Source organism: Falco punctatus (genome assembly GCF_963210335.1).
Source record: "Falco punctatus genome assembly, chromosome: 6".
NCBI classification, from domain to species: domain Eukaryota; kingdom Metazoa; phylum Chordata; class Aves; order Falconiformes; family Falconidae; genus Falco; species Falco punctatus.
The window spans coordinates 23,749,661-23,757,389 of NC_137585.1; the positions used below are offsets into that span (position 1 = coordinate 23,749,661).

The following is a 7,729-nucleotide window of genomic DNA, read 5'->3' on the forward strand; positions in this document are numbered from 1 at the left end:
TAAAGTCACCTTGATTCAAATTACACAATCACGCACTGCAGTAGCATTAGAGATGTGGCCCTGTGATGTCTAACCAGAAGTTACCATTTCCTTACCAACACAGCATGCTTCCCTGCACGATAAGCCTATAACCAGAAATGGATAAGGCATCGGATGTACTAACGTCCCCAAACCTAGCGTCCATACATGAATGTTGCACGCCACAGAGCACCAGCAACTCTGTGGGCCAGCCCAAGTCTTATCAGCCTGATGGGTTACAGCAAACGGTGCTGCTGCCCCCAGGCTGCTCAGAGAGGCAGCCCACCTCTCAGTGAGGAGGGAGAATGGAATTTGAAGGGAAGACCCCAGTTCTGCCCAAGCAGCAGGGCCGCAGGATTGCATCTTAGCTCAAGGTTCGTTGACTGGTGTAAGGGTGAAATCAGTGACAGGATAAGCAAGACCAAAACACAAGTGGTTTTGCTGCTGAAGCTGGAGGAAGCTAAGCACCCTCCAGCCACGGGGCTGCAATAAAGACAGGATGGAAGAGCAGCCTGGATCCACCACATAAGGCTCGATCACTGCGCTGTAACTAAATTGTGATGCTCTACGCAGCATGTCTCAGTCTTCTGGTCCCCTGTTGTCCACATCAGGGCATGCCACAGCATGCTGTTGGTCCCTGAGCCTGGATTTCCTTCCCAGGGAAAGACCATATGCCTCCAGACACAGGATTTGGAAGTATCCAGAAAATACATTTAGACTCAAACAGTGCAAAGCACACTTGGACCTCACCATTTGTTTATAGCTGGAGTGAACACAAGGACAGATGTGCATTAAGCAATTCCCTGAGGACTGGGATTCTGCCCAGTGCACTTCCCCTCACCCTCCCATTCCCAAAAGAACAAGACTCCTTTGGATCAAGGCTTGTTGTGCAGTCTAGAGTGATGGTTATGCTAGGAAGTATTTCTCTGTACTTTTGCATCCTAAGAACTCATTATTTTGGGTTATTCCTACGTGGAAAACACATGAAGCTGCAGATGAAGCCTGCTATGTACAATGTACAAGTCTTTTATGTATAGATGAGATGAAAACAATAGTTTATAGATAAGTGCATCAACCTTTTCTTTCTGAAGCCAATCCCTCCTCTTCAAAGAAGACTGCAGGAGCCCAGGCCTGGAGGCGACAAATTGCATTCTCTGAGGTGAGCAATAGGAGCACTTCAAAATTTTAATCACTCAGGTACACACACCTCACAGCTTGTACATAAAAGGACAGAAGACACTCAGCCCATAAAAGAAGGCTTTTCCATGCAGCCATCCATCATACATTTGCATGAAATCCACTTAATTTGGAACCTGAAGATGGGGCTGGAGAAAGTCATATAACTAACCACAGGGATTTATGGACTGCTACTACTGGACTGCAAGGAGATTAAAAAGGGGCAGGGTTCAGTTATTTAGCTTGTCTTTAGCCTCTCCAAGCTGGACTGCTCTGGACACTCAGTCATCAAAGGAAGCAAGAATCTGGGTTTAAAGTCTTTATGGCTTCCAGATGGGGGTAAAAATTAACCAGAGAAGATTATTATGTGTCATTTGCACACCAATGGGGGAGTACTTGCAGTGACATGAAATCTGGTGCATTTGTCAAAGGAGTGCGTTTTCCCATGACAAGATGAGGCATCTTGTACACAATTCGGAAAATGGGTTTTGCCTTGAGATTAAAGTTTACTTTGTTTTCAGCTGAAACGCTGCTCATGGTTTTTCAAGGTTAAAAGAAGAGACTCTGTAGAGTCCCACATGTGAGGTCTCACTTAACCTAAGGCCTGCCAAGGCAGCTGGAAACTGCTGGTCTCCCACTCTGTGGTCACATTTTCTGAAATGCCTTCCGTGCAAGCCGGCATCCACACCAACTGTCTCACCAACTTCAGTAGGTGGTTTGGTGGCACTCATTGGCAAAAACCATGTGTTGGGGGATCTGGAGCCTCTGGACTGACTCTCCGGGGCTGTCACAGCTGGTGAGCTCACTCCCCGTGGTGGCCTGGCTAAAAGTACATGTGTGCTCTCTCCACAAACATGCACACTCTCTCCAACATTTTCTTAATAGGCAGCTGACAGGCAGGAAGATTATTTCTAATAACTTGGCTTATCATCACAGCTCCTGATGACAGTGACCAACACAGGGAATAGCATGTTCATCTGTGACCTTCACCTATGTCAGCAGGAGGAAGGACAACATAACCAAGTGCAAGGACAGCAAAATGCAATATGCAGAGTCTCTAAGTTTAGACCAAAAAGGTGCAGCCTGGAGGCAGGGAACTCAGGTGATCTAAACAAAGTAGCACAAAGCAGACACAACCTGGACTTTTCTCTGGCTCATTGCTAATGCAGCGAGGGCCAGCAATTTAATCCTGGGAAAGCTCCAAGCCAGGCCTCACAACAAGAGATACCAGACCCCAACAGCTGCACTGGCAGAGCGTGCTGGCACGCTGTTCTCCTTTTGCTGTCCCAAGGTGGCTGGGTGACTGCAGTCAATCTTGTAACAGAGGGAATTTTCTCAGGACTGTTCAAACAGATCTAGGACATTTCACAAGCCAAGCTGTTTAACTCCCGCTTGCCTGATCCTAAGCCAGTGTGACCTTCTCCTTCACAATTAATCTGAGACAACTCAGCCATGTCAGATGTTGAAAGGTTTCAGATCAGCCTTTAGATAGTAGAGACCAGGCAGCTGTGTGATCAGTTAGGTGCACTTTGGAAAGCACCGGTTCCCCGCTCCTCCCCAAATCCTGACTGGCGTGATGGGAAAACAGCTGGTACAGGAACACAAGCATCTTCTGAGGTAGCACATAAGGAAAATCAAGGTCCTTTTTTAACTACAGCTTTGAGATCATCTTACTGGTCTGCTACATTTTTTGCTTCCTCTTGTCTCACAAAAGGCCCCCTTTCTGTCCTTCCCAAAATATCATACCCCATCATCACAATATCCTTCTCTGCAGCTCCTGCCAGCTGGAAAAGCTATCCAGTATCTCCTGACTTTATCGACTCCTTGCAAATCACAGCTCAGTGAAATACATGCCTGAAACAGCAAAAGTTGGGGAGAGTGGGAAAATGGTGTATAAAAAAGTAACTAAAGAAATTGGCTTGCTGGTGCAGAAACAGCACGAGGACAATTTCTTTCTATCACAGAGCTTAAGCAAAAGGGGCAGCTGCTAGCCAAATGCAACCTGGGGAAGTATGGCTCTTTTCATCACTGGGAACTCAACAGGTGTTAAAAGTTCAACAGGAGAGGATGCTAATGTGAGCTAGATAAATCTCTTAGGATTGTAGTAGCAGGAGCAATAATACAAAATTAGAGATACCAGCAGGTGAAAAATTTACTCAGAAAAACACAGGCCGGCAAAAACTAAGACAAAAGCATTCTGGTTCCCATCTGAGGACAGCTAACTGGGTCAGAGCCATATAAAGATATACTTTATGTGGTTATCTTATCTGCCATCACTTGTGAAAGAATTTGTACATTACCAGTATTAATGAAAGACAAAGGTACGCTAAGAAATAGTTTTCTCCATGTCCCAAAATTTATCATCATGGTATAAGACTTTTTTGCTTATCTAATTTATTTTTACAGCAGTTTTCCTAGGTCAATAATTTACTGATATTTGTCCAAACATAGATTTAAAGAACTAATGTTAACAGTGCATTTCACTGACTGTTCTTGTGAGGATACTTACTGAAGAAAATAAGGGATTACAATTTATTTGGAGGAGACGGACCTTGTGAAAAAAACCCACCCTCTTCCACTTTGGTGAAATGGAATAAAATATTTACTGTATGGATATTGGGGTAAGGGGAAGAAAAGAAAGTATATTTATGTTCTGTAATGTGAGAATTAAAAAAGCAACTATTTTTTGCCAAAATGACAAAGAAAAAAACACCTTCAAAAAACTGCAGAGCATGTAGAAAGGTATGAAAAAGCAAAATTTCTAATGTCTGAAGTTTCTCACACTGTTTTCTGGAAAAGGTAGAAAAATGGACCAAGAGATCTCATATTCAAGCTGCCCTGCTTTAGTAAGGGAACTTTTGACTGAGCAATCTGGTTCCATAATTTCAGGAAGCATTTTTAGAAGAAATGTATTTGTCTGGGGAAAAAGAAAAGAGAATTATTCAAAGCAAAAAATGGGTAGTGAAGAATACCTACAGCTTAAGAAAGCCCCCATCTTAGTGCCTCAGTAATTGTCTCCAGATCAGAAAAACACAGAACCACCAGAGTCAGTATTACCTTCCCTTTACCTTTCTCCCATCTAGGAATCATAACACTGACTCTCCGCAAGGCTTCACTTTTCTCTCCATGATAAAAAAGAATCAGGGGAAAGAGGAAGATGGTATGAGGCAAGTAAATATTTGGGAAGATAAAAGATCCTCTCCATGCTGAAGAATGGAGGGCATGAGAAGGGAAGAAACGAGCTGTGGGTCCCCACACAGAAGGAAGGAAAGCCTGGAGCCCCAGCCTAGAGCGACTAAAGGAACAACCTGGCCTCTGAGAAACCAGGGGTGCAAAACTACAGACAGGAAGAAAGGGTACAAAAAGATGCACAGAGCCTGTGGCAAGAAGGGAACTAAGGGACAGAGCTGGAAGGAGGTGGGCAAGTAACACAGTTTGCTCATCGGGGCAGAAAACACACAAATGCAATAAACCCTTTGAGCGGGCAATGCACTTACACACTTAAAAAGCACAAGCTTTGTAGTTGCACTGACGATTATCTGTTTTGTTTCATATGGCAACAAACTGGAACAGATCAAAACAGGAAGTCTAAACTAAAAGAGGAAAAAACAACAAGGACAAGGATTGCATCTCACCAGGGAACAAGAGACATGCAGCAAGAACTCAAGGAGGGAGGTATCTTCAGACCAGCTAGCAAGAGGCCAGTACAGTGGTCTGCGTTACAGTTTTCTTTACTCTTTAGTCCCCCAAGAAGAATATGTAAGCCTGGCACCACACAGATGGAGAAAGTTCCTCTATGCATAGGCGGACTGGAACTGCAACGACTTCCAGCAAAAGCAGTGGGTATAAAAGGTGTGGGAAAGTCCTTTGTAGCTCCCTGTGTACATCTTCAAAGGCCAACGAGATGCTGAGCTTTCTTAACCAGAGCATATATTCTGTTCTAATCAAGACACAACACCCTTTCTTCTTGCTATTATACAGATTATTTTCCCTTTTATTGGTGATCACAGCCCTGCAGCAAATAGAAGAACAGCTTATATACATGACTAGTATTAAGAGATGTGTTTAATGTACTCTAACTGCCTGTAACAAAATTTAGTGTCTAGGGGAAAAGACTGCACTTTGTGACCAGACAATTCTTTGCAGACCACATGAAACACAAAACTAGGGTTTGCAGACCATAGTCAGTCAGCTCTAATCTGGAGAATAATAGAGCAACTTTTTCAGCTGAAGTAGTTTCTGAAGAATAAAGACTGCCAGAAAAACCTGAGTATCTCTTACAGAATTGTAAAATTAGTGTCTGTAGGGAATATAGTATATATGATATATCTGAATTACAAGCATTTGACAGAGCATCTCAGGAAATATTACTTACAGAATTAATGCACTTCAATTTCAATGGAAAAAAATCAATCAAAGCAAGAACAGACTAAATGGCAGTAAACAAAATCCAGGTTTTGGCACTACATAAAGTTTGCACACTTAACTTACTGGAATACTATAGGAAAATATGTTAGTCCATTATTTGCCTAACATCGTTGCCATTGCTCCAGTGTCTGTTAACAATTAATGACATGGTTATAAAGTAATTTTTTTAAAAAATATTAGTTAGATCAGAAATCAGAAGAAGAGAGGAAAGGTAGCTTTAAAGGCTGGAACCACAACTGGAAAACGAGACTGAAAGGAGTTCTATACAAAGGCATTAGCCACTGTCACAGACTGGCTGCAAGGATCATATCTGGTGCTGTGGATTGCAACAGTGCAAAAATGCCACTGCCAGATTCTCTTTTCATACCTAGTAAGAATGCAACTGTCCCTCTAACCTGCCCCTTGAAAAATAGCTTCAGGGCTCAAGATGTGCAAAGTAACCCCAGTACAGCTGAGGATAAGGTAGGGCTGGTCTTAAGGATTTTGGTGGCCCATGACACAACTATGATTAACTATCTCTATAACTCCAGACAGACAAGTCTGACTACATCCACACAGCTTGTGGACAGAGTTCAGATGAGCCTCCACACTAAACTCAACACACCAGATTTACACTACATGCACAATTTATTTGCACAAGTACATTAGCAGCCTTTGCAAGCTGTGAGTGATGGCTTCCCCAGAAACAGAGGAAAAATCATGTCAAGTCACTTATTATACAAGACATTTATGTATATGGTAAATCCCGTAACAAATAGGGTATCTGGGAATTCCCACATTGGTTCAGGGATCTTTTGACCTCACAACCTCATGCATTAAAATAGTTTTGCATTTGGGGCTAGCACATCAGAGAACAGGAAGACTCAGTTCCTATTTCTAGAACACTCAGGGATATTTAATTCACTTTGAGACATCTCATTAACTAAAACAGAATCTAGCTAAAGCAGAAGCAGAGGAGAAACAAGAACATCCGGGGGTTGATTTAAAAGGAGACACTAAGAAAATGAAATACACAGACCTTGGCTCCGAGACAGTGAAGAAAAGAATACAACCAGAAATGACAAATACTTGAAGCTATAAACACCAAGAAAGGAGAGGAATTTTGAGTTGTGCAAGAAGTAGTAAACCTGTGAGTAATGACTTTAAATTAAGAAAAGATAAACTTGCATTGAAACATCAATTTGTCTTTACAAGTAGTTCTAGTATGATATCAAGCAGTCTTCCAACAGAAAGTTCCAAAGATACATTGCTTTGGGTCTTTAGGAGGATTTTGGACAAGTAATTGAAAGTGCTCTGTAGGGAAACTATTCCATACTGAAAGCCAGAGAAGTGGCATGATTTAGTAATTTTTTTCTTACTGTGACTTCTCTAAATATCTATTTTGAAATGAAACATTAGAATGAGATTTTCTAGCTCATGAAGATGGTGAAAGTTAATTTGTCTTCTCATGCTAAAGAGGGCCTATAAATTATGTAAGTATTATACATTGCTTATTGGATACTCTGACATCACTGCATCTAAAAGAAATGTACTTTAAGTAAATCTAAGGTATAAGAGGTACTAAGAAGCATGCTAGCAATCACAGAAAATGAAAGAAATGTTGAGCCCCAAACCAGTCACATGGTGGAATGGATACACTTAGCTGTATTAACGCAATGTGACAACTGAAATATAAAAATGTGTCTATTAGAAGTATTAAAAGCACCTTCCAAATGAACAGGACCTTTATAGATCGAAGGGTCAAAAGTAAAAGAATTGTACATGTTACACATGATCAAGTGTGAATCCATGAAACACGTTCTCATTCAGGTATTATGGGTGAATTTATATCTGCTGGAGAATTGGAGAGAGACCTTTCTGACCTTAAATGAGGTAATTTCTGCTTTGTACTAGTGAAAACAGACTCAGTGTATTTAAAAAGCACTTCCCAAACCGTACTGTCATAGAGAAGATACCATGCTTGCACACACAGCTGAACATCAGCTATGTCCCATTCTGCTAAAGGTTCGTCTGCCAGTGTCAGCAATGGCTGCTGCAGATAGTCCAGGCAGCTAGACTTGGAAATCTTCTTTAAAAGCTTAATGATTAATCAAGTCTGTTTTTGCAG

General features: G+C 41.8%; 1 protein-coding gene and 1 long non-coding RNA gene across 15 annotated transcripts in view; one reads left to right on the plus strand and one right to left on the minus strand.

Annotated features, from left to right (window-relative positions):
• Nucleotides 1-7,729, minus strand: part of CACNA1C (calcium voltage-gated channel subunit alpha1 C) — a 468,525-nt gene that overhangs the window by 228,988 nt on the left and 231,808 nt on the right. The window lies entirely within an intron of this gene.
• Nucleotides 3,754-7,729, plus strand: part of LOC308065503 — a 46,982-nt gene continuing 43,006 nt past the window's right edge. The window contains exon 1 of the long non-coding RNA XR_013928799.1: nucleotides 3,754-6,751. This is a non-coding gene — a long non-coding RNA (uncharacterized lncRNA). The remainder of the gene's footprint in view (nucleotides 6,752-7,729) is intronic.